The following is a 27333-nucleotide window of genomic DNA, read 5'->3' on the forward strand; positions in this document are numbered from 1 at the left end:
ATACCTACTACAGCTGACCATAGTCTACCTTATACTCATCAGTTCTACTGCTAGATATTTAACCAGAAGAAGTTCATTTATGTCTGCCAAATGCCATGTACAAGAATGTTCATAGCAGCTTCATTTACAATATCTAAAAATTGGAAGCAACCCGAGTATACATCAATAGTCAAGTGGATAAATAAATTAATGTGTAGTCATATGATGTGATACTACACAGCAGTTTAAAGAAAGAAAAAATCTGTGCCACACACAAAAATTTGGATAAATTTATGATGATGAATTTATAATAATCAATTTAACCATGATGATGAATGAAAAAGTCAGATACAAAAGTATACATATTTTATGGTTTCACTTACCAATTTCAGTACCAATCAAAATTAATTTATGTGATAGAAGTCAGAGTGGTGGTTACTTTTGTTTGGGTAGTGAGAGTATTTTGACTGAGAAAGTGAACAAAGGAGGCTTCTGGGGGGCTTGAAATATTTTATCTTAATGGGGCTTACATGAGTGCATGCATATGTAAAGATTCACGGAACTCATTAAGTATATTTGTGCATATACCTCAATAACATTTTTTTATAAAAGATTATTTATAGAAGTCTGTTGTGTAATTATGGGGAAAAAAAATAGGAAACTTGCCTGTTAACAGGAGAATGGATAAATTATGGTATAGTCATATAATAAGACTATGTAACAATGAAAATGAATGATCTAAAACTGCATTCATTTTTGGATAAATCAGAAAAAGTTCTACAAAGATATGTGTATTATACTACCTATATCAAATATGTTAAGAATATTGTATGTTCATGAATTCTGTCTATAGTAAAAACATGAAGATGTACATGGGATTGGTAAGCACTTAACGGTTATCTCTGGTTGAGAAGGGGAATGGAATTAGGGAAGAAGACACACTTTAGCTGTATCCATAATAGTTTCTTAGTCTACATGGTGTGTGCGCATGGGTGTTTATTATATTTTATGCCTTTTTCTATATTTGAAATATTTAATCTACAAAAAAATAATTGTAAGAACTGTAGTTAAACATAGAAAACTGAATATTCACATTTATCCTCCTCTTCCCTTGAAGCCCTACTGTAATGACAGTAGAGGAATAAAAAATATACTTCCAAGGAAAAAAATAAGAGAAATGTTAGAAGATTAAAGACATGGTTAGCAACCGGGGCATATAAATAGTATGTGTCTTACTGTTCCTGAGAGAGCTGAACCGTAAATTCTTGCAGTGAAGAAAACCAATAGTTAGCCAGATAATTTACACTAAGAATCCTGAAAAACCTCAGAACTTGGAGACACTAAATACCTTTGAATGTTCAGGGTTTGGCTAAAAATATTAGAACTGATTTAAAGTGTATGTTAGAATTAGACTCCCAGAGCCCCTACCTACCCCAGCACAGTGAGAGACTCCCTCTCCCAAGTTCTTGCAGGAGATAGGAAATTTCTTTATGGAAGTTTGAACAGCTAGGGATAAGTATGAGATACTGGAGTGAAAAAACTCCTGGACATTTTGTTAGTCATGACTATAATAAACTGTTAGCTATGCTTAAAACCTCAAAGCAGGATATTAGTGAATTTGGGGGGAGGGGCGGGGGTGAAATGCTTTGGTGATGAGGAAACTTATTTAAGACAGAGACCTGTGGATACAGATATGGGGAATGCGCAATTAAAAATCAGCCTAACCTCCTATGACCCTATAGTGAAGTTCGCTGGATGAGAAGCCCTGTTGTGAACAAAGAGCTTCTATTTGATCTTGAGTGACTTGTTCTAAATGAACAGACAGTTGGCAACTGCCAGCCTTTTGAAGAAAGTCTCATAGGAAAATCAAAGAGATAAACCTAAAATATGAAATTGGAGGAAAATAAAATAAATTAATATTGCAACTGTGAAACAAGTTTCTATTAAAAAGATGATTTGGAGAATAAAGAGCTCTTTGGAATTTAAGGGATGATAACAGAAATTAAAACTTAGTAGGTTTGGAAGATAAAGTAGCAGATATCACCCAGAAATGAGAACAGAAAGTTCTAATTTAAAAAAAAAAAAAAAACAGACAAAGAAAGTTAGACAATCTAGGAGATCCAACATTGGATTAATGGGAGTTCCAGTAAGAGAAAGTGAGAGAGTACTAGAAATTTTCCTGTAATGAAAGATGAGAAGTTTCATATTGAAAAGGACTATGCAGGGGTTCTGCACAGTGAGTGAAAGAAGATCCATATCAAGGCTCATCACTGGAAGTTCACATCATCAGGGAGGGAAAAAGAGAAGATCTTAAAAGCTTCTAGGGAGACAATACGTCACATTCAAAGAACAAGGAATGAAAATTATATTGACCTCAGTTGCAATACTAGAAATAGAAGACAGTGAAACAATGCCCCACTAGTTTTGAGAAAAAATGAACTCCAGCTTAAAATTTTATGTTCAGTAAAACCTAAACAAGTATGAAGGTAGAATGAAGACATTTTCAGTCAGACAAAGCCTCAAACTCTACTTCCTTTACCAGGCTATGTTCCACCCAATTAAGAAAGTGAACCCAGAAAAGAGAAAAGAAGGCATGGGATCTGAGAATTGGGGGATCTAACATAAGAGAGAGTCTAAGGAACCAGTTTAAAATGGAATAGGTGGGAGGTCATTGGGTTGTTTTTTTTTTTTTTTTTCCTTTCTTTCTTTTTTTTTTTTTAAAGGAACTGATTTATTACCTGATGTGTTGGACCACGTTGAGAAGAGTTGAGTTTTACAAATCTGTAACAGCGTTTGAGGATTAGTAGTAGGTAGAAACATAGAAAACTTGGGTAAATGAGAAGTAAGTCAAGGCTGGCCTGTTAGTTCAGTTGGTTCTGGTAACACTGAGGTCTGTGGTTCGATCCCTGTACTGGCCAGCCACACACACACAAAAAAAGTCAAACTAAACATATGTACTAGAAAGGAAATTTAATCATGGTGTTATATACCTTGGTAGTAAATAATATGTACATTGTCATAAATATGTTAGAGAGACAAAAGCTAAAATTCAAAAATCAAGAAATACTTCTGTCAGCATGTTTCTAGAAGAACGAATGGAAATAGTGAAAGAAATAGCTAACGGGTTGAAAGTGGGTTGACTGAATATTGGAATTTGATGTGGGGAGGAGTATGTCAGAGGATGGCAGCTTTTCACTATTACTGTTTGACTTTTTAAATGATGTATATGTATACTTTTAATAAAAATACAAATTCATTTGGACAATTACAATATAGTTTTATACATGCAATGTTAATGGTAAGCATTTGGTGTCACGGAAGCACAGGGGACAGGATGTTTAGCCCAGATTTTGGGAATCAGTAAAGGCTTCTGGGAGAGAAGATTCCTAGATAGAATCCAGAAGAATTAGCTGAAGCCACTGGAAGGATAGGAAAGTGGGATGAGTTTTCTAGGAGGTAGGAGCAGAATGTGCAAAAGCCTTAAAGTTTCTACATTGGAATAAACCCTTGTAGATTAGCATACCTAAGGCTAGCAGTATCTCCAGTGGCCATTGTAGAGCCTAACAGTAAATTCTCACTAAATGTTTTTAGAATGAATGAATTCACAACTGATGTGAGGAAAAGGTTTTTTAAAAATGTGAGGTCTGGGAAAGGAGACAGACATATGGCAGTTATATGCAACTGACTTACTGTCTAGATAACCAGAACTCTAGGCAAGAAGGTATAGCAAATCCAGACCTCTACAAACTAACCAGTTTGTCATCCAATTGTGTGGGTTCTTTCTGAGATACATAAATAATCTTCTCAGGAGTTTAGGAACATAATTACAGTAATCCAACATGCTCATGGAATAAAATGTACTAATGAAAAGTGTGTCTAATAGTTAAACTGTGTATGTAAACACTACCCTTTTAAAATATTAGGAGACAATATAAAGGTTAAAATTCTTCTATATAGACTATTTCTTAGAATTTATCAGGATTTTACAGTATTTCCTTTTTTATTTCTATCTAACAGTTCTCTGGCAAATGTTGCTAGTGCTTTCCCTTATTTTAGTATATGGTACTTGCCACCATTTACTGTAATTATAAACTGTCTCAGTTTCTTAACTGAGAAGTTTTAAATATTATATTTTTGTACTAGATATCCATTTTAATTTAAGTCCTATTAAAATTGGACTTAAAATTTTTAAAGTGGATAAGGAAGCAGCCCTTTTAAAACACTCTCTCTCTCTCATCTTGGCTTCTGAATGTCTACCAAGAGTTGGAAGTTTTAGACTTTGTCTTTAAATCCCCTTATTTGTTCAAGCCAATCTTACCATAACCATCAATTTTGCCTTGGTTGGTTACAAAAGGTCACCAATGAGTGAAATTCCAAAAGTTAGTGAAAATATGTTTGTTTAGAGATTAGAATGAATTTTCTTTTAAAAAATAGATGCACAAAGAGCTATTTAATCAATGACACTGATAAGGCATAGTATTACTAGAATTTATCTGAATCCTGGCCTCCCAAAAAGGATTTCAGAAAATGAAAAGGAAGTAAGTTTTTTTCCCCCTGTTTGGATTTAAATTTTGAAATAGACAATTTAGTCTTATTTTCTCTTTCTTTCTTTACTGCCTGTTTTGACATCCTATCCAGTCACCATCAAAGGAGTTTCATTCTCTAAAATGATCTGTATCTCTCTTTTCCATCGCCACCACAGCACACAGCAAAACACACACACGCACATCCCAAATATGCTTTTTTTCCAAGTACCTAGCATCTGCCAGAAGTCAACTGGAAGGCATTCTAATTAAAGGATGTCATGTTAATATATAAATTAATTCTCCTAGAATGGTTTTGGCCTTTTCAAAGAAAATATTTATTGGTGCCAAAGAATTCTAATGGTGTATAACAAAGTAAAATAAAAAATGAGGCCATGTTGAAGGCTGCTGGGGTTGGGGCACCATCTTGTCTGGTAGTGAGTGCCTGTGCTAGTTTGTCACATTATTTTGCCTTTGTTCTCATCAATCTAGGTATTGCCTAAAAATTTCCAAATTGATTTTCAGGAAGGTTCTCAAGGTATTGGGAAGGTTATAAAGCCGGAGGGAGTAAAAGGTGGATAGTAACTTATAAATAGGGTGACCATAGATCCGGATTTGCCTAAAATTTGCCTGGCTCACACTTGTCCTGGCAAAATTGTTAGTTAATAGCTTCACTTTTCATTCTCAGAAGTGTCCCCATTTTGATGATAAATCATCTTATTTATGTCACATTTTTATAAGTAGGATATTATAGTAATTCATAAACAGGAAATAATTTTGTTACAGCCAGGCAAGTGACCCTTTCCTTTAGACTCAGGCTCTCAGTGCCGGAGTAAAAGCCTCATTTATAAGCATCATGAACTAGTGAAATATAAGCACACTATATCCTTGTAATTCTGTGGAATAACTTGGAACTTGTATTAAGACAGTAAGTGTTCATTTATGTATTTTCAAATTGCCCAAAATAAAATGGGAATTATCTCAACTTTCAGGCATCATCTCTGTATATGGATTTCTAAATTGTTTTGTGTAATTACTTACTATCCAGCTTTTCTCCTTCTGTTGAGTACACATATGAAGCAGCAGATGGCATTCTCTCCCTACAATTGTTAGGTCCTCCTGTATGGTATGTTACTAACAGTTAGTTAAATTGAGTAGGAAAGCACTTGAATAATGAAACAGAAAAACGTTTCATGATGGGAACTTCAATGGATTGCAGTAACTCTAAGTGCTATCCGATATTGAAATAATGTACTAGCTGCTATTTTTAGATAGTTGGATATATTTTGATTGTTGGCAAAATGTACCTTTGTATTTGATACACAATTTGGGGGAAAAGTGTTTAGGAAGTTCAGTTACAAAATAACTTTTATGCATAGAATTTTCACTTTGGTAAAAAGTAAGTAGCAGCTTAAAAACATTTTATACAGTAAGCATTTAAACATTTTAAATATTCCAGTAACCAAATACAGTATATCGTGCAGATTATAGGGGAAAAGTACCTGTGACAGTTAAGATTATATTTTGAAGATTGACTATTAGAGAATAATGCTCAATGACTTTTGGGATTTTCTGTTAAATGTTTTAAAACTTTTCAAACTTTATTTCTGGGCTGTTTTCAGACTGCCATATACTGTGTAAATGTATTGTAATATGTCTTTGCAATTGAGTGTTATTTGACCTAGTTAGGTTTTCCTTCTTGGTGAATGGTTAGTGCTTATAATCCAAGTTAATGTTTATACTGCTAGATTGTTTTATTGCTCAGGGATTTGTTCTTCCAATAGTTGTATAATATATCCAATGCGTATATAATATAATACAACAGTATTCAAATAGGACCTTTTTTTAAAGAAGATTTCTCTATGCCCTTTCCCACTTAATTCATCCTGCATAATATATATTAATTATAAAAAACACATTCTACACATTCTATACCTTTATTAAACAGAAAGTTGAGTAAAAATAGACTAAAGGCCTAATAATTTTTTAAAAATGTCTTTGCTATATAAGTGGATTTGCCAAGTTGCACTTTAAGTATGAGCCCCCTAAGTGCATTTAAGTGTGTTTATTCAAGAGCATTAAGCACTAGATGAGTTTTGGAGTAGAAAATCCTAAAGTTAAAGTCTTAGCCACTAGTAATTAAAATTAGGATGTAAACTGGAGAAATACAGGATGTAATTTGGGAAAATATGAGCTTAGGTTTTTTTTTAAAGCTGACTTATCATTTATCCCACCAGATTAAATATACCATTATTTGGCATTAAATCTTAAGTGAATTATATGTATAGTTATTTCATTCTTTATTATATACATACATTAAACACTTTTCTGTTCCTTGTGCCAAGCGCTATGCTAGACTCTGGAAGAATACAAAGATGATGATTGTTTGTGATTATTTGATGAAATATATGCTTACCCACAGAGTATTTTTAATACTCTATATTAATCTATATTTTCTTCTCATTTTAAAATTTATTTTTAATAATTATAAATTCTAAAACATTTATACAATTTGAGTTCTGTGGATACATGTGCAAAGTAAAACTCCATGTGCTTTCTCAGATTATGAATCACATTTTTTGGATCGTTCTCTTGGGTAATTATAGTTTGATAAATTTTGAAAAAGTAAGATGGAAGGGGACAATTTCTTCTGGTGGAGATATGTAAGTTTTCTGTTTCAGGTATATTTATTTCAACTTCTGATTTTTGAAATTTTTTTAGTGATTGCAAGAAATTGATGTAATAAAAATAATAAATTAAATATCACATAGTACGTGACTAAGATATATCTTTGAAGACTTTTTAACACTAAAGAATATTCCTAATTTAAGAGGTTTTAGGGCTCGCCAGTTAGCTTGGTTGGTTAGAGCATGGTGCTAGTAACACCAAAGTGCAGGGCTCCATACCTGTACCAGCCAAATATTAAAAAAAAAAAAAAAAAAAAAAAATGTGGTTTTAGTTACTAAATTTTACAACTTCAAAATTTCACCTCCTGCATTGGTCTGTAATTTTTCTTAATAGTCATTGAGTCTTATGGAAATCACGCACAAAGCACAAGATAATCTCCTCCCACAAATCAAAAGATGAGGCATATCATATACAATCTTATCCCTGAAAAAATATTTTCTGTAATTTAAATATGTCCACAGTTCATGATATATACATGGTCTTTGCATTTATTTGATAGTTCTTGTTTCTGGGATATAAATGGATGTTCTTGAAAATTCAGGGACCTTGCCAGGTACCTCACCGACCAGTTTGTAAGATGGAAATGGGAAGCCTTCATTACTGGTGTCTTGGGGTGGAATCTGCTGTCTTAAAAATATTTAAGCTGCTTAACGAAAGGTCATGTATGAATGCATGTCACTAACTTTGGCATTTCAATGAGTCATATGCAAACCTTATCGTACTTCTACTAGAAATGTGTTCATCTCTGATGCTGGTGCTAAAATTGGTTATCTTTATTATTATTTAGTGTCTGAGTAGTTATCAGTGAGAATATCATTCTACATCCTTGAAAATATTTTCTTTCTTCTGCTCACAATTGCTTTAAGGAGCTTGCTTGAAGGGAATCAGGATGAGATAGTATCTATCTTCTGCAGAAACCCTGAAGCTTTTCAGTCTGTATAAATAATCTATCCCATATCTTTGTTTCTTCTTCAGCAAATGCTTAACACCTAGTGTATATTATAAAGACTTGTTGATCACCTGCGAAGATAAGGAAAAGTCATATTACTTACAAGTTTGTAAATAAATATGGTTGAGATATTTCCAGTAGAGTTTTAGTCTTCAAAATAATCAAAGATTTCCTTCAAAACTGAATGAGTAATATTATGGATCATTTTATTTTTGATCATTTATTTTATAATTCTTTAAAAGTTCCCTATGCTAATTACTTAATCACTTCTATACTAATGTTATACTTTTTTTGGTAAGATAGGTATAAGAAGATAATCATTTTTCCAAAGACACGTTAGTATTCCAGGAATAGGTAAGTTTAGCCTAAGAGCCCGGTGTTAAGTAGTTAAACATTTTAATGATATTCATATATTGGGGAAGAGGTGTTTATATTTTTCTTTTTCAAATATATACTGTTCACTGCTAATTCATGTACTTATCTAATATCTAGGAAAGAAAAAATTAAGTTAGGCTTATTGAAAACTATTGTTACAGTGATGTAAAACAATAAAAGCCAATGTATTAGCAAAAGGACAGAAGAAATATGATAAAATATTAATTTGTTGTCTCTAGTATTAGAGCGCTGAGCAATTATTTTCTTTCTTTTTTTATATTTTCAAATTTTTCCCACTGGTTATATTATATATATTTGAGAAATCCAGTAAAGTCCATTAAAAGTGTTTAACTGTGATTGTCTGAGTCTGAATAGTACTGCCTTTGTTCAGGTGATATTTTTAGGCAACAGTTAATTTTTATTCATAGCATAGTGGGCTGTTTATTGAATGAATTTTTTTAAATATCAATAATTATTCTCCAATTATACTATGTTCTAAGTCTTATAAATTTAGGTTATACTACACATAGATGTATGCAAAGTGCATTTATTAGATTCTCACTGACTTCAGAGAAAAGCATGTGCTTATTATATTTCTGCTTATTTTATCAAACTAGGTACCGCTAGGTTATGTAATATTAAAGTCTCTTACCACCATGTGGCAGTAAACCAGGTAAATAGAAACTACAGTAGTGGAAAATAGTAGTTATTTTTTATATTCCATCTGGTATATTTATTTTTTCCTTCCTGTGAAAAGGCCAAAAAAACATTTTTTTAGCTTAAACAAAGGATAAATGAGCATTCTGAATAAAGCTTCTTTACTGTCCTAATGATTAATGATCACTGAACACTTTTGAAAGATTAGTATTTTTCAGAGCTGCTAAAAAAATATACTGTTTTATTTAATTACAAGAAAGTAAAGGCTCTTCACACTGACAGGTGGTGGAAATTAGCAGACAGTATTGAAATTGTGCTGTGCACGAGAAATTAGATCTCATTTTAATTCTGCTTTTCTCAAGTAGCAAATGAGGTTAATGCCATACATATTCAGCTGATATGGATGAAGAAATTGATATAAAGTAGATCAACATAGCTACAGGGCTAGATTAATTTATAGGTAAAGAGGCAGTGATAAATGAAAGTAATGTAGTAGTGGTCACTAAACTCCTCTGCCATGAGGGATTCGATAGCGTTAGTTGCTCATTAAAGGCATTGTCGGGATGCATCAAATAGAAATTTGAAAAGGAATAGCCAACTAACCCCTAATTATCAAAATACAGAAAATACTAATTATGCCTTAATTAGCTTTTCTTTTAATGTACTGAAATTTGTTACTTTTTGTGTGGCACAAATGGATAGTTATATCAACAATAAATAGGTTGTTTTAATAACTTTCTTTTACCTCTGGGAAAACTATACTCCAATTTTTAATATGCAATAATGCTTCTCTCTAGCCTGTAGGAGATGAAAATTATTAAGTAGCTTTATTTTTTTTGAAGATTTTATAGCAGCTTTGGGAAGAATTATTTCACCATGCATCAATTACTTTTAATTGAACTGAGTATTTTTCAGATTGTACCAAATGCCTCTCATTTAAGTTTAGCAGAGTTTAAGAAGGAATCATAATGAGAATTGCATATAACCTCTGTTGTGTTATAAACAGATAAGGATGATAATTTATTTTGAATTTTTAAAAAAGCAACCCAAGGTTGGAATTGTTATTTGTTTCTGGTTATTTATTTCTGATAGTGTGGTGAAATAGAGGCTATATATTCTAGAAACTTGGCTTGTGATTCTTTTTCTTCCCCCAAATAAAATAGTTATCAACAATCCAGTTAAGAAAGGATTCATCTATTTAGAATAAAGATGCAGTGTTGAAGTGAGAAGCAGCTTGGGCTTTTAGTAAAGTAGATCTCAAACCTGCTCTGGGCTCCTCACTAGCTCTTTCTACATTTGGGAAGTCCATTAATTTTTCTGAGTAACAGTTTCATCACCTATCAACAAGAGTGATAACTTTTACAGAGATATTGTGATGATTAGGTAAAATATGGCCAGTACCTAGTGTTGAATTTAATACAGTGCAAATGCTCAAAAAAATAATAGCAGTTGTTATTGGTAAGAGAGCAGATAGGACTGGTTTTAAAAAAAGAAAAATTCTCTACAATTTAATGAAATGGGAAAATTATCTTTGAAAGAATTGTGTGTAATTTAAGCTTAGAATATCTAATGTAATTCTCAATCCATGTTGAAAACCAATTGATTAATCACAGATTGATTTTTTCCCCCCATGGAGAATTTGGAAACAGTTTATCTTTGGGGAAGGTATTTACAGTGATTGTAATATTGGCAGATAATCTAAGTTCATGTTGTCTCCTAATGCCATGCAGAACTGGGAATTAAAACCAGACAATCTGATTGTAAAGTCAAGACTCTAGAAAAAGATAAAAGTTGGACTTCTGACCTAATCAAATCTGTCATTAGTTCAAAAGCTCTATTTTCCATCCTCTCTTGCTTTTGATGCTTATGTTGGAATTGTGTTTCCTCTCATTCCTCTTCTTCTGCTTCTTTCTCCTCTATCTTTTATGGGGTGATAGTCATGGGATGCACTAGTCATTAAACTATACTTGTGACAGTAAGCCTCTCCAACTTTATTTTCCTTGTCAGTAAAATAAAAATAATATTAATTGCACTTTTGGGTAATTGTATCAGTGTCTTATGCCAACATCCTTTCATCAGTTATATTGTATCTTTTGTCAAAAAATTAGATAAACAATTTGAATAGGAGAAAGGGAATGGATCTCTAAAAGAGGAGAGAGCAGGAGAGGCATTTTACTATTTATTAAGATTAGAATACTAGTATTGCCTTAAAAAATAAGCATTGCCCAGTCTACTTAACAGAAGTATAAATGCTAAATAAGTAAATATATTTGAAAGTAAGTTGTAAACTATGTATTATCATGCATGCCTGTATGTTGTTACATGTAAAAAGAGAATACTACCTTCCACCTGCTTACAAACTAACCAGAAGGAACAGTTAAAACAGTCATTCTGAAGAGAAGGAAAATGAATGGGTTCGTTTCTGTGGAGGGTAAAGGGAGAACAGAAGAGAATGTTAGAATGGAAGGAAGGTAAGATTTGTATGTTCATCAGGTTAGAAATGTTGAATTAAAGCAATAGTTTCAAACTGAGGCCCCAGAACAGCAGCAGTGTTAGCCACCTGGAAACTTGTTGAAAAAGAGATTCTTGGGCTCTACTCCAGACCTCCTGCGGGTGATTCTGATGTTCACTAAAGTTTGAGAACTAGTGAATTAGTTGCTTGGAGGTAGATGCTCTATCTTTTTGTCATCACAAACAACTAGGTTCGTTTGTTTGCTAACCCCCTCATGACCACTATCCCCCCTTTTTAAACCTGAATGCCTAACCCTTTCTTGCTTTTATCTTAACCTGAGATCTAGAGAAGGGAAGGAGTAGAGAACAGGCCACTTGTTTATTGTTTGTTAAACATTGTGTTAAAATACTCTAGGGGAATGTATAAGTCAGTAGGATTTGTGTTCGTTCTCCAGTCCCATGAACTAAAATGGCATATAAAGTGAATATATAAAGACAAAATTGTTTTTAAATCAAATTTCTCCTACTGTTTTGACTTTTTAGAAAACTACAATCTGAACTAATGCCTTCGTTCTGAAATGTTGTGACTTTTTTCTGTTCTTGGCATTTTATGTGTATTATATTGTTGGTTATCTGTACTTCAGACACTGTAGCAAGATTAGGTCAGCAGTCAGTACTTTTTTCTGTTTCCAGAATTATGGCCTTAGAATCAGATTGTTAGGATTTACTGCCAGTTCTGTGTCTTATTAACCTTGTGATTTTAGGTAAATATGTAATCTCTCCAAGCCTGGAATAGACTACAGATATAATTTAAATGAGCACTTTCCAAGCTATTTTTATAGATCACAAAGCTTCTGCAAATAGAATTTAGTAAGTGATTAGTACTTCAAATGAAAGGATTTTATTTTCCAAAATAAATTTGAAAATTATGGAAAAGCCAGTGTATTATATTTCTCTCTTGGAAATTTACAGTGCATATTGGCATATTGTAGGGAAAGTGAAGATAAATGGTCACAATCCCTCAAGGGGTTTGGAATCTTGCTGAGCACTTGATGTAAATATGTATGTGTGCCCAGGTGATCCTTGATTATTGTCTAAGGTCATTGTGTATGTGCACCCAGGTGTTCCTGGGTTGTCTGACTCACACCCAGGTGTCCTGGATTATTGGACTTAAGTATAAAGGAGGAGTGGCTCTGATCCACGGGGCTCCCCAGCTGGGCCACAGGGAGGCTGCTGCTGCTGCTGCTGAGGAAGCTGAGGAGTGTCAGGGGTGTGAGGGGTCTATGACCCAGTCTGTGCAACAGGTTTGAAGGGTATGAGCCCTAGCAAGACAATTGGCTACGTTGACAGGATTCTGACAATTGTCCTAGCAATATACATATTAAAGGGCTTAAGGAGGTGGAGGTCTTGCCATTTAAGATCCTTAGCACTTACCAGAATTACTTAAATTACAGAAACCTTTTCTGTTGGGAATATGTACTTATGTTTTGCAGAAAACAGTCTGAAAAATTCTGTCTACACCAACCACTTCCTTTTATAATAAAGCAATTCTCCCACCTCACTCCATAGAAATTAATGACTTGCCTAAGGTCATACAGCTGTAGACTCAGTTTGGAACCCAAAGCTCTTCCTATTTCATGTTTACTTGTTTTTCTAATCAATTTTGAATGTAGAAAGGAAAATTATTTGAATGAGTAGAAAATTGGAGGTGGTATTATTATGTAGAATGGCAAGGAAAGAAGAATGTGAGATAATTCTAATATAGTGCTTCTCGTGTTTGCCTGATTATAAGAGAATCCAGAATACTTGTTTAAAATTACAAGTTCTTACACTCCTGGAAATGTTGATTTGTAGGTATGAGGTAGGTTATTCTGGGTCACATATGAACCAGGTCTAGGATTTCCGGTTTGATCTTTATAAAATTTTAAGAGTCTTTTGATTCTGAGTGACTAAAGTTGGTGTTATCTTTCTACACTGGCAGAAAGATGATTAAATATAGACCACAGTCTGATAAGAAATGCAGATAAACCTCATTTTATGTACATTCACATCTTACAGTCATGTATGTGTGGGGAAGAAAGAGTTTGGCTTGTTTGCTTATTTGCTGCCTTCCCTTTAAATACCTTCTAGTAGCTGATGCCATTATAGGAATCTGTCTTATTAGGGAGCTGTGAGATCATTTAAAGCTATACATTTTAATCAGCCTAACAGATTATCAGCAAGCTATAAGTTTTCTTTTTATAAATCAGTGACTCATTAAATTCAGTTTTTACTTTTTTTTTTATTGATGCATAATTGATTATACATATTTTGGGGGTTCAACGTTGACATATGTTGACCAAATCAATATTGTTAGCATATATATTATTATAAATCATACTTATTCCTTATCCCCCTTATCCAGTCTCTCCACATTCCCCTCTCCTTCCCCCCTTCCACCTCTGATAACCCTAGATTTCTTCTCTCCTTCTGAAAGAGTAATGGTTACTCTGTTGATTTGTTGCCTAGAAGATCTGTCCAGTGCTGAGAGAGGTATGTTCACGTCCCCCACTATTATTGTAGAGTAGATGCTGCTTCTGTCAATCTGGAATGGGCTTTATGGAGAGAGGCATCTTCTTCTTTTCTTCGGTCTCTTCTAGTGACTCTCCTTGTGTCCAAGGACTGGAGTGGCTGGTGGGCCATCTGCTCAGTGGTTATGGTGTCTAGCTGCTTTTGCGGCAGCCATGGCTATTGCGGTGGCTGTGGTGGGCCACCCACGTGGAAGTGGTGTTTTGGGCATGCTCCTGCCTGGTTGTAGGAGGAGGGTTCAGTCCTCGGATCCATACCTCAGGACCCTGGGCAGGCCCCATGGCAGCAGCAGCATGCCTGGATGCGGGAGGAAGGGTTGGTTCCTGACCCTGGGCAGGTCCTGTGGCAGCAGTGGCATGCCTGGTTGTAAGAGGAGGGGTCAGTCCCCAGCTCCATCTGTTTTTACATCCTAAGATGTTGTTGCAGAGCAACTCAGTGGGAGGGGGAGAAGAGAAGAGGGAAGGAAATAGAGTGGGAGAAGGAGGAAAGGGGGGGGCATGGTTGAGGCCTGTGGCACTGCCCCTCATTCCTGCAGGGGAGACCAGGGGGCTTCCAGGGGTGGTTTGGTCATTGCTGGGCTGAATGCAGATGTCAGCAGGGTGTGGCAGAAGCCCTCAGCCCCCCACTGCCCTGGCCTGGGAGCCCAGGGCGCTTCCTGCAGTGGCTTTGTGGTTGTCACTGGGCTGGTGGTAGGTGTTTGGGGGCATGGCTGAGGCCCCTGGCCCTCTCCCCTGTCCCCTGCTTAGGGGCCGAGGGAGCTTCCACACCTAGATTTTATAGGTGTTCTTCAGGTGAGACCTTTACTAGTGAATATTAAACTTTATCTCTGGTCTGTGGGTATTTTGTTTTTTCTTTAAGTTCTGTGTTGGATTATTCACTGTTTCCACTACTTAAAGTCTGCACTGGCACTAATTTGTTGTCCTTTGCTTGCTTCTAAAACGGGGGACCAGCACTTGAGCCCTGTGGTTGAGCTAAATTGCTGCTTTGCTGCTGATTCCCTGTGGAAGGCTTTTTGTGTATCTCAGGTTTTAATGGTTGACTTTGTAGGTACTTTGGGTCTGTGAGATCCGGTACACCTGGGTTGTGTAGGAACTCTGGACCTGAGTCTTTTCAGCAAACTGCTCCCCCTGCAGTTTTATATTATTGACCAGTCTACACAGAGTGGCTACACTGATTGGGGGGCAGATCAGCTGTCCATGCTGTGCCCCAGTGTTCCCCCAGTGGGCCTGTCGCCCCTACCACCCCCACTCTGAACACTTGCCATGGGACAGGCCCTGTGCTGGTCCCTTGCAATGACTCACTGGCCTCTGATTGGCTCCTTTTTTCTGTTGTGGCTCCTTGCTCCTGTGTGGGTCCACAGGAACCCTCTTCATGGTCTTGCTGGCCTGAGATCTACCAAGGCCCTCTTCTCTCCTGCAGTCTCCAAGCAACTTCATAGGAAGGGCACAGCAGTGTCTTGCTAGCTCCTGCTCCGTGCGCTCACCAGCTCCAGCCTTGAAGTGGCTGGGATTCGAAATGGTAGCAGTGATCCTTTCTTTCTCTCATCATGGCTTCTCCTGCCTTCATGCACTCTGTATCTCCTCCTCTTCCCTTGAGCTCTAGCGGCCCCAGCTTGTCTGTTGTTGCTTTTTAATAGTTGTCAATTTGGTGATTTGTGGGATGGAGTGACGCTGGGGACCATCTGTTCTGCCATCTTGACTGGAAGGATTGTTGGGAGATTTCAAAACTCCTCTCAGCAATGGAGATACTATGCGTTCTGCAGGCTCATCCTCTGCCACTGTGTCTTCCTGCAAAGCTTCCGTGGGTATATCAGGCTCCTTGGAGCAGCCCTGCAGCCCCGCAAGTGGTGGTGGTCACTGGCTGCTGCCATCTTCCTCTCCTCTGGCTCCTCCTCGCTCGGCAGGAGGGTTTCACGGGAGGATGAGTGAGGCCGGGGGAGGGAGCCAGGAAAGCTGCTCTAGCTGCTGCTCCAGCCCAGTCGGTCACAGGGACATTCTACTTTTTGACCATGACTCCCTTGGTCACACAATAGATGTGTCACACTAAATGGATAGGGTGCCTATAATTTAAACTTAAATCTAGGTCTTTGTCAACCTAAAATAAAGAACAGAGAGACTGACTCTCCAAAACAGTTTATTTGGGAATAGCAAAGAATTGCAATTCAGGATGTGTGTGCTAGGGAAGACCAAAGAGTTTGGGGCAAGGGGAAGCTTTTAAAAAAAGAGTCCATATAAGCTGCTTTGAGTCAAAGACCATTGGTCACAGGGGCTTGTTGCAGGAGATGACATTAGCTTATTGGTGGAGACAACCGTTGTTAGGCAAATGTCTTTGTACACATGACTTATCTGGAATGCTGTACTTTTGAGGAATTCCTTGGATAGTTTCTGTCAAAGGCACATATGCATGAGAGCCCTTTCTTCATGGCCTTCCGGCTCCATTTTGCTAGTATTGACAGTGACTCCATTTTGGTACTGGCAACTTTCATATCTTCTTATGTCAGAAAACATTTGAGAATTTAGATGGAAATTTAAACTGGAAGTTTTGATAGTATTTGAAGTAATAACACACCCTTTATAACTGATACCTATTCAAGTCCTATAAAGACAATAGGAATTCCTAATGACATGAGAATTAGTTCTGGTATATATTAAAATGTCTGCTTTCCAATAAATATTCATAGCTAAATCAGCCAGTTGTGGAGAGTCAAACAGACATTATTTGGGAGGAATAAATGTATAAACTGTATATTGTCATAAACAGATTTTTATAATCTATATGTGGGGATTTTATGTGTTATAATTGGAACACTTCTGAAATTTTTTATATGCATATCTTTTCTTTAAGGTCTTGAAATTTATGGCCAAGCTACATACACATTTTTGCATTTAACATTGCTATTACAAGTTGTCAATTAGAATGCATTCTTTAGATTGTGTTTGTGTGTTTTTCATTTCAAGTTAAAATACTGTTATTTTCTGTTCCCTAATTTGTTTTGTAATCTACTTTTCTTTCATGATTTGACTTCAGAGAAACCAAACCAAAACAAAACAAATAAAATATAATTATAATATCAAGGTCCTTAAACATGTTAGTATCTGTTGAACCAATGTTTCATGTCTGGAAGTGTGGCCTGAGGAAATATTTTGAAATGCAGGCAAAGCTTTGTGTGCCAAGATATTCATCCCAGTGATATTTCGGAGAGTAGATGATTAAATAAGTGTTGGTACAGCCATATGATGAAATTTGTTTAGACCTAATATAAAAATTTTTTGTTCTTTACCCCCTTGTACTCCCTCTTTCTAGGCATAATCACTGGATCTTTCAGACTTTTTTCTTTTATGAAAAAATTTTATCAACATGGTACATTTTAGATATAATATCACTTTTAAAAAGGGACAAGAAATCGTAAATATACAAATGTTTTTACAAGTCACCAGATAAGATTGGAAGAAAATGTATTAAAATGTTAATGCTCATGTCTGGGTGTGCTGTTCTTTCAATTACCCTTCACACCCCCTACATAATTTTATTTCTTAAAAAGCTCATGGATAATGGATAATCTTTCTATATCAAAACAGCTAGAAATCTAAGAGTCTGAAAGAAAGGATGCTTGAAGGACCCTCTCCTTTCTCATTGTTACTACATTTAAATGTTAATTAAAGCTATTTTCCCAAAAAGCAAGACAATAAGTGAAAAGATTAGGACACTAGTAGACAATAATGTCAGTGAAATAAAAGATAGGAGGAGTGGAAAATTGTTTATGGAAATTTCAGTTGGATAGAGTGACTGTAAAAATACCTGAAAATGGACTTCAGAGGAAGCAAAGGTGGTCTTCATGAGATTGGCTGTTTTGGTCATTTGAAATTGGAAATGTGTTTTATTCATACTGTGTTAAGCAGCTTTGCAATTGCCATACTAGGTAAATATGAAGAAAGTCATCTCTTCTGGAAGACTTTGATTTTATAGTTATAGCATGCCAAAAGTTTTCACAGATAAAAAGTAGTGAAGACAGAATGCAGACCTAGGTTGATCATACTCCAAAGCACTCATTCTGTGTGTACGTCATGCTTAATTAAGTATTCTAATTTCCACCTAAGATGTACTGTTTTGGTTGTGGAAATAAAAAAAAAATTTTAAGTTACATTGTCATCATTACTACCTTTCCTATGAGAAAGGGATAATTTATCCTTTTCTAACTTTATGAAAGAGGTTAAGATTTCTCTCTTTGTGTTCCTATTTGTTTTGGAATAGTTTATAAAAAAATAAAGTGGATTGTTAGCCAAAGGAGAAAAACCCAACTACAGTTAAGTCCCCAAAACTGCAGTATAGCTCCAAATCTTCCATATGATGGGTCTAGAAAGGTGGTATACATAAGAATCTTGGAGGTGGGGAGAGAGTTTGTTAAATGCAGATTTCTGTACCCCTCCGAGATTATTATACAGTAGATCTGGGTAAGACCCCAGAAATCTATTTTAATGAGCACCCTTAGTGCTTTTGATGAAGGTGAGCCCTGAACTACACCTGAAGGAACACTGGTCTGAAAGTTTTACCTCCCAGTCTACATAGTGGATGTCCTACCAAGGGATGAGGAATGTCTTTACATGTCACAAAAGTATTTCTAGCTTGCTTGATTGAGATTGCTATTTGTCTGTTTGGCTTAGTGAAGTCCTATATATCTATTCTTATACTAAATAAGTACTACTTGACTAAATTGTTGTTTAATATCCATGTCTTTGGGTCTTTTATTCCAAGCTGATAAAAAGCACATAATCCAATATTTCTGTTAAGCTATTTGTAATATATGTTTGAAGTCACGAAAATGTATATATGCTTTGATCCAGTAATGCCATGTCTAGAAATCTTAAGAAATTATCAATCCTCACTGCTTTGTATTTGTAAGTAGTAAATTTGGTATATACAGACTCACATCCATCATTATGGGAATTCATGGGATCACTTGAGAAAAGTGTTTCTATTAAAATGTGAATAGAAAACAGTATACAATATTAAATACGTAACAAGATCTAAACTGTATGAAAAAAGGAGGAACAAAAGGACTATAAAGAAATGAACCAAAATGTTCATTTTCTTTATCTCTCATGACATGACAGCTGCAGAGAATTTACCTTCTTCTGCTTTTCTGTATTTTCCCGTATTATTTCTTATAAAAAGAAACATCGATTTAAAAATATCTGGTCTTTTTAATGTCTTCATAATTAACTTGATTATATAAATGAATATCTAAGGATTTCACATTATCATCATGCATTGCTGCTTAACACAGGATACATCCTGAGAAATGAGTCATGAGGTGATTTTGTCATTGCATAAACATCCTAGAGTGTACTTACACAAATCTAGATGGTATAGCCTACTACACATCTAGGCTGTATGGTATATCATTATAATCTTGTGGGATCACCATTGTATATGTAGTCCATCTTGAATAAAACATTGTTATGCAGCGTGTGTCTGTACTTTCTCTCATACACAGTTTCATAGTATGCTATGAAGTCTGCCAAATGCATGTGAATTTCTTATTGACTTTGGAGAATGTTATTGTTAGTTGCATACGTTTTTGAATGTAGCATTTTGAATGTAATTGTCATGTTGGAGCAACTGTCATTTCAAATAATTAGGGACATTCAGGCTATTTTGGGGTGGAGCTATTTGTTAGAAGATGTAGAAGTTCATTTATAAACTTTGGTATGTTTTATTTTAAATTTATTTTATTCTTAGGCATATCCATGTAAAATCACCAAAATGGTTGTGAGTAGACTTTACATTCTTACAGTATTTGGATGTACACAATATGAAAAATGTATATGCATTTAAAAATAACATCAGTGCTAAAAGTAGTAGAGGGCTTTGATAGCAGTGTTAATCTAGTGTTAAGCCCTTCTCATTCAACAGTGTAGTGGTCTTGTTGAGGTTCTTGAGGCATTGGAACCACTGCTAATTAGAAATAGACCTGACAGTCTGTTTTGTCATGATTTATTTGTGCCTTAGAGATCTATCCAGATACTTTTGCTGATGAGAAATTAAATCATCTGTTACAGTTTCAATGAAAAAAAAATATGTCAGAGGGTTGAAGATCTCACGGCTGTGGTTTTTAATTTGCATAAAATATTTTTTATTTTGGAAAGGAAATTCTAGTGGTTTTTTTTTGTAATTTATCGTTTGTATTTTTTCTAGATACAGAAAATCAATGTTTATGAACCCTAGGCTATCACATTTTAGGGTATTTTGCTTCCAAGTTTTTATTTTATATTTATATACTATACTAGCACTGTAGAATTTAGAACTAGAAAGGATCTTAAGAAGTCATCTGCTACCTAAAGGCAGTTAAAAAATTTAGGGGCACAAAGAAAGTAAGTGACCTGCCCAGGGTCTCAAAACTATTAAATGTTAGGGAGAAAACTAGAATCTAGGCCTTTATTTTCCTAATGTAATGATTTTACCCAATTATTTTCCTGGATTACATTAATGCATTTTTCACAAGTAGAGTATATGTCAGTGTTCATAATAATTAAATTTTTAAGTGTATTTCTGTAATTGTAAAAAAAAAAAATCCTGATATTTGTTACAGGGTTTCTTTTAAGCCATTTAATCATATTTTTACAATAAAAATTAAGCAATTTTGAAAACAAATAGCCTAGTTTTTCAGTTGGTGTATGCTGGCTTTATTTTATACTGCTAGTAAAGGCACATTATGTTCAAGCATTTCAGTTATCACTGAAATGCATGTCCATTAACTGAAACATTAGGCTGAATATATAATTACTGTCTAAAGCCAATATCTTTGTGAAGCTGTACCTACAATGCTATAAGCAGAATTTGTAAACTAATATTTAAATGATTTGGAATTGATACCATCTTTAGCTAACTTAAAACTGAATACTGTATACATTCAGTTTGATTGTTTTTATGTGCTTAGAAGAATATGAGAATTCTCAAAGATTGAAATATGTGACGAGATAGATGAACTTTAACATAGTTGCTGTAACATAATACGTATTAATCATTCTGGAGATTTTTTTTCCCCAATTTTTTTTTATTGTTGTAAAGTATACATAACATAAAATTTACTATTTTAAACATTTTTAAGTGTGCAGTTCAGTGATACTAAATAAATCCATATTGTTTTGCAACTACCACCACCATCCATCTTCAGAACTCATATTCTCTTACAAAACTGAAACTCTGTACCCATTAAACAATAACTCCCATCTCCCTTCCCCCTGCCCCTGGAAACCACCATTCTACTTTCTGTTTCTGTTATTTTGACTACTCTAGGTATGTTATTTAAGTGGAATCATACAATATTTACTTTTTGTGACTCGTTTATTTCACTTCGCATAATGTTCTCAAGTTTCATCCATGTTGTAGCATGTATCAGAATTTCCTTCCTTTTTAAGGTTGAATGGAATTCCATTGCATGTAAATACCACATTTTGCTTATCCATTCATTCATCAATAGGTGCTTGGGTTGCTTCCATGTTTTAGCTCTCATGAATAATGCTGCTGTAAACATGGGTGTACAAATATCTCTCTGAGACTCTGCTTTTAGTTCTTTTGAGTGTATACCCAGAAGTGGGATTGATGGATTACATGGTAATTTTATGTTTAAGTTTTTGAGGAACCATCCCACTGTTTTCCACAGTGGCTGTACCATTTTACATCCCCACAAACAGTGCATAATGGTTCCAATTCCTCCACATCTTCATTAACACTTATTTTCTATTTTGTTTTACTGAAGTCTTTTATCCATTTAAAAATATTATATATATATATATATATTCTGTTCACAATAAAACTGAGGTGGTTGTAATCAGGATTTTTTAAATTCAAAAAGGTCTTTTTGGGCCTGTCAATGCAAAATTGCTTTTAAATCTGGATGTATTGACTATTGAAATCTATCTGGACTTATTCCAATAATATGTTCCACTTTTCTTTACTGTTACCATATTTGGAAAGATGTTTTGACAGCTGTTGCATATAGATGATTTGCAGTTACCTGCAATGTTCTTTCCAGTTTGCATAATTTATATGTTACTATATAACGTTACTTAATGTATTTGGCACTACTAATTCTCATTTCAGTGCCATGGCTTGAGCATTCATATCCAAGTCATTATAATAAGGAAGCCAGAGTCAAGAAACTTGCTGTTTAGTTTTGTCCCTGCCTGCAATCTTGCATTTTGTAGTGGAAAATTACCAATATCAGGAATAAAAAAAGGACATCAATATATATCTAAATAGACCTTAAAAGGATAGTTAGGGAACCTAATGAATAGCTATATATCAGTAAATTTGCCACCTTAGAGAAAATGACAAAGCCTTTTAAAAACAGAACTTATCAAAACAAAAGAAGAAATGTAAAATCTAAATACTTTTATGTCTTAATAAGAGGAATTAAATATATAATTAAATATTTTCCCACAAAGGAAATTCCAGGCCCAAATGGCTTCACTGAGAATTCTATCAAATGTTAGAGGAAGAAGAAATAACACTACTCTTACACAAACTTTCAGAAAAGAGCGGAAGAGACTAACTTCCCAATTTCTCTTATGGTATAATATAACCTGGTACTGAAACCTGACAGGGACATTTCAGAAAAAGAAGATTGCAGACGAATATCCCTCATGAACATAGATACAAAAATCCCCAATCATTTCAAACTTTATGCCAATTATTAGGTCTAAAAGAGAAGATTTAATCAACTTAAGATTAATTCAGTAGTAGATAATGTTCTGCTTATGTTTGTATTCTTTAGTTTGTCCTCACATAGGAATATGAATAAATATTGATGTTATTGCCCAATTTGTAACCAGAAATGGCCAGTTGTCACGAGGATAGCCAATTAGTGTAGTTTATGGCCTGTGTAGTCTCCCATTGTACTTTTATAATGGGCAATTATTCTTTGTATATTCTTTTTTGTATTCATATAAAAGGAATTGAATTCTAACCCATTTTTTCATGGTAATTATGGTAAGTTATTTTTTCCAATTAAATATTTTGAAATTTTTCAAACCTGCAGAAAAATTTAAAGAATAGGATTTGTATAACAAATGCCTTTATGATGTATGTTTTGCCACATTTGTTCTTTATTTCTCTTTTCATATATATTTACACATACAAGTATACATTATATATAAACCTTATTTTGCTGACTCATTTGAAAATAAGTTACATACATCATGAGAGTTAACCTCTAATATTTTCCATGTGTCTCTTGAGAACAGGAATATTCCCATATGTAAATACAATACCATTAATACACTCAAATGTTATGATGCTATAAGAATATTACTTAACATATGGTCCATAGTTAAGTTTTCCTTTTGTCCCAATAGTTTTCTATTTCGCCTTTTAAAAAAATGCCTAAACCAAAGACATGAATTGAATTTAGTTGTTGTGTCACTTTAAATTTTTTTTCCTGTCTTTTTCGTTCTTTCATAATATTGGCATTTTTTAAAAAAGTCTAGGCTAACTGTTTTGCAGAAAATCATACAATTTGTATTTTTTCTGGGTATTGCCTCGGTATTATATCTGTTTAAACAATACTACCAAGGATACTACATAGCTGGGGAAAGGTAATTCTTAATAAGTTTTTTGCAGGAAGAGCACTTCAGACTATGAAACAAATAGCTAAAATAAGAAACAGCAAACCTTAAATTCACATGTCTATCCTGAAGGTATCAATTCTGCATTACAGTGTTGTTGACTACTTTTATTTAGCTGGTCTTTTTATGTAGGAAATGAGCTAATTTTTAGTATTCATCCAAGGTAAAATTCTGTAGCTGTTTTTAAATTACCAGTCTCTTCAGTTTATAGACACTGCCTGAAAATTCTACTGCCTAGAATTATTTTACATTTTCCTAGGATATTTTTCAGAAAACTATTTCAGGATTCTGACTCTTTACTGAAAGGGAAAAAGCATTGAGCCAGGTATCTGGTCATCTTTTGAGAAGTATGCTTCTCATAAATAAAAGTAGAACTTGTTAAGTAGTCACTTGAGACATTTTTAGAGTTCAGACCCAAAGAAGAAGTTAATAAGAATATATTGTCTTGCTTAAATCATTATTTGCTGTCCTATTTTCACTTGCTTCTTGTTTCTCATGACTGTTTTAGCATGTGGAAATCATCACTTTCTAACTTGGATATTTCCACAAACTGATTGTTTTCATTTAGATTTGAAATTTAAGGAATACTTTTAAACACAGGGATTTATATGCTTACTGCAGATCTGATCACATCACAGATTAGTTACATTTTAATTTCTCCCATCATGTCAAAATGTCCTGTATAGCTTTATCTTTCATCTGTCAGCTTTCCAGTCAATCCAAATAAGGAAAGAGTCAATTTTTGAAAGATATGCAGAAGCTTTGAAAAAAGAAAATAGACATTTTGATTTTAGAGTTACATCACAGAAGATACATTCCATTCGATGTGTATACACATTCAGCTTAGAACTGCCGTACAGTGGAACAGTAATACTACTGAACAGTTATTTCATTTATACTGTTATAGTTCCCAGAACTCAAAGATGATCCCAACACCACGTGCCAGGCATTATCTGCCCCAACCTGCTGTTACCAGCTTAGCCCCTAACCACAATGGGGCATCAAACCGAAGCAGAGCACTAAACTATTGGACTTTGAACCATGGCCCCAACCAGCTTCCTTGTTAAGAAACACAGGGTTCCCCTGTTGGTTACTACCTCATCTTTTTTTCCTTTTTTTGTAACCAGGATTTTTAGAAGTATTATCTGTACCACTTGTCTTCATGCCATCATCACCCGCTCATTTCTCAGCCTGTTCTAATTCATTCTTTTTTACATTTTTTTAAAAATTAATTTTATTGAGGTATAATTTGTATATGTATGTACAGGTATGAATTACATATGGAGGTATAATTTACATAACATACATGCATGCATGCAATTAGATGGGTTTTGATAGAAGTGTACAAATACATAGAATGATCCACACTCAAGATATAAAACACTTTTATCTTTGCAAAAGTTTCCTGTGCCCCTTTCCAGTCAGTCCTCACTCCAAGGCCCAGGTGCCCCACTGATCTGTTTTGCTTCACTATCGATATTTCTAGAATTTCCTAGTAAATGGAATCACAGTATATACTCTCGTGTCTTGCTTCTTTATCTCAGCATTATGTTTTTGAGATTGATTCATGTAATCACATATTTGTCCTTTTTTGCTGAGTAGTAGTATTTCATTGCCTGGATGTGCCAAAATGTGTGATGGATTTTTTTTCTCCCCTTGTTATTAAGAAGCAAAAAACAAACAAACAAAACCCAAAGAAACTGCTCTGAACATGATGTACAAGTCTTTGTGAGGGCATATGTTTTTATTGCTATTGGGCAAATATGTGGGAGTGAAATTATCAAGTAATAGGATAGGAAATATTAACTGTCAAACTGGTTTCAAAAAGTGACTGTGCCATTTTATATTCTCTTCAGCAATGTATGGGTGTTCAAGATATTCCATCTCCTCACCAGTGTTGTTAGACTGGTTTTGTCAGTCTTTTGAATTTTAGTCATTCTAGTGAGGGTATAATGGAATTTCACTGTAATATTAATTTGCATTTTTCTGATGACTAATGATATGGAAGCATCTTTTTATGGGCTCATTGGCCTTTCACATATCTCCCTTTGTAAAGTATCTGTCAGTTCTTTGGCCCATTTCTTACTTGGGTATTTATGTTCTTATTGAAGACTGTTCTTTATAAATTCTGTATACCAGTCTTTTGTCAGACATCTGTACTGCTAGTGTTTTGCCATTTGCTTTCTTAATGGTCTCTTTTGAAAAGCAGGCATTTTTAATTTTGATGAAGTTCAATTTATCAATTTGTTCGTTTCTTGCTTTTTGTGTTCTAAGAAATCTTTCCTGTTGCAATAACTATTTCCTCTTACATTTTCTTCTAGAAGTGTATTATACTTTTAGCACATTTAGATCTGTGATCTATTTGGAGTTAATTTTTGTGTATGGTGTGAGATAGGGATTGAGGGTTCCCCGCCCCCCACCCATTGTGGATGTCTGGTTGTTTCAGCACTGTTTGTTGAAAAGACCATACTTATTTCCATTGAATTATCTTGGCCCCCTTTTAGAAAATCAGTTGATTATATATGAGCACATCTATTCCTGAAATTTCTATTCTGTCTTATTGCTCAATGCACTGATATCCTATCCCCATATCACACTGTTTCAATTACTGTAGCTTTTAGTAAGTTTTGAAATTAGATAGTGTTCAGTCTCCCTCCAAATTTGATACTCTTTTAGGAATTGCTTTGGCTATTCTAGTTTTGTGCCTCTCTGTACAAATTTTAAAATTAGCTTGTCAATTGCTATAAAAATAAAAGAATATGGTATTTATTGGAATTGCATTGAACCTATAGATCGTTTTGAGGGGAAATGACATCTTAAGAGTACTGAGAGGCCGAGCCCGTGGCGCACTTGGGAGAGTGCGGCGCTGGGAACGCAGCGACGCTCCCGCCGCGGGTTCGGATCCTATATAGGGATCGCCAGTGCACTCACTGGCTGAGTCCCGGTCGCGAAAAAGACAAAAAAAAAAAAAAGAGTACTGAGGTTTTTTTATGTTCTTCCTGATTTTTGTCTACTTGGTTCTGTCAATTGAGAGAGACGTGTTGAAATCTCTAATTGTGATTTTGTCTGTCTCTTCTTGCATTTCTGTCTGCTTTTGCTTCGTATATTTTGAATCTCTGTTTTTCAGTCTATAAACTTTTAGGATTGCTAGTCTTCTTGATGAATTGGCCCCTTGCTCCTTATGAAGTGACCCTCTTTCTTCAGGGCAATATTCTTTGCTCTGAAATCTACTTTGATATTAATATAGCTACTTCCAATTTCTTTTGATTAGTGCTGCAATGGTTTATCTTTTTCCGTTCTTATAACATATTTATGTCTTTATATAAATAGGGTGGAAGGAAGCATATGGATCAGTCTTGTTTTTTCTTTGTCCTAGAGGATAACGTTCTACCTTTTATTTTTATTTCTCATGATAATTTTTACAAATTTTTATTGATTATACATATTCATCGGGCACAGAGCTGACCATCAGCACCTGTGCCCAACATAGGATCAGATCAATACTTTCAGCATGCCT

The 27333-nt window shown here is 34.7% G+C and overlaps 1 protein-coding gene and 1 pseudogene across 1 annotated transcript in view; both read left to right on the plus strand.

Moving 5' to 3' along the window:
* Positions 1–27333, plus strand: part of RANBP17 (RAN binding protein 17) — a 358620-nt gene that overhangs the window by 110523 nt on the left and 220764 nt on the right. The gene's annotated exons all lie outside the window — the stretch shown is intronic.
* LOC134369486 (high mobility group protein B1-like) overlaps positions 15940–27333 on the plus strand; it is a 71703-nt pseudogene continuing 60309 nt past the window's right edge.

The sequence above is a fragment of the Cynocephalus volans genome, chromosome 2 (assembly GCF_027409185.1).
Source record: "Cynocephalus volans isolate mCynVol1 chromosome 2, mCynVol1.pri, whole genome shotgun sequence".
Taxonomy (NCBI): Eukaryota; Metazoa; Chordata; class Mammalia; order Dermoptera; family Cynocephalidae; genus Cynocephalus; species Cynocephalus volans.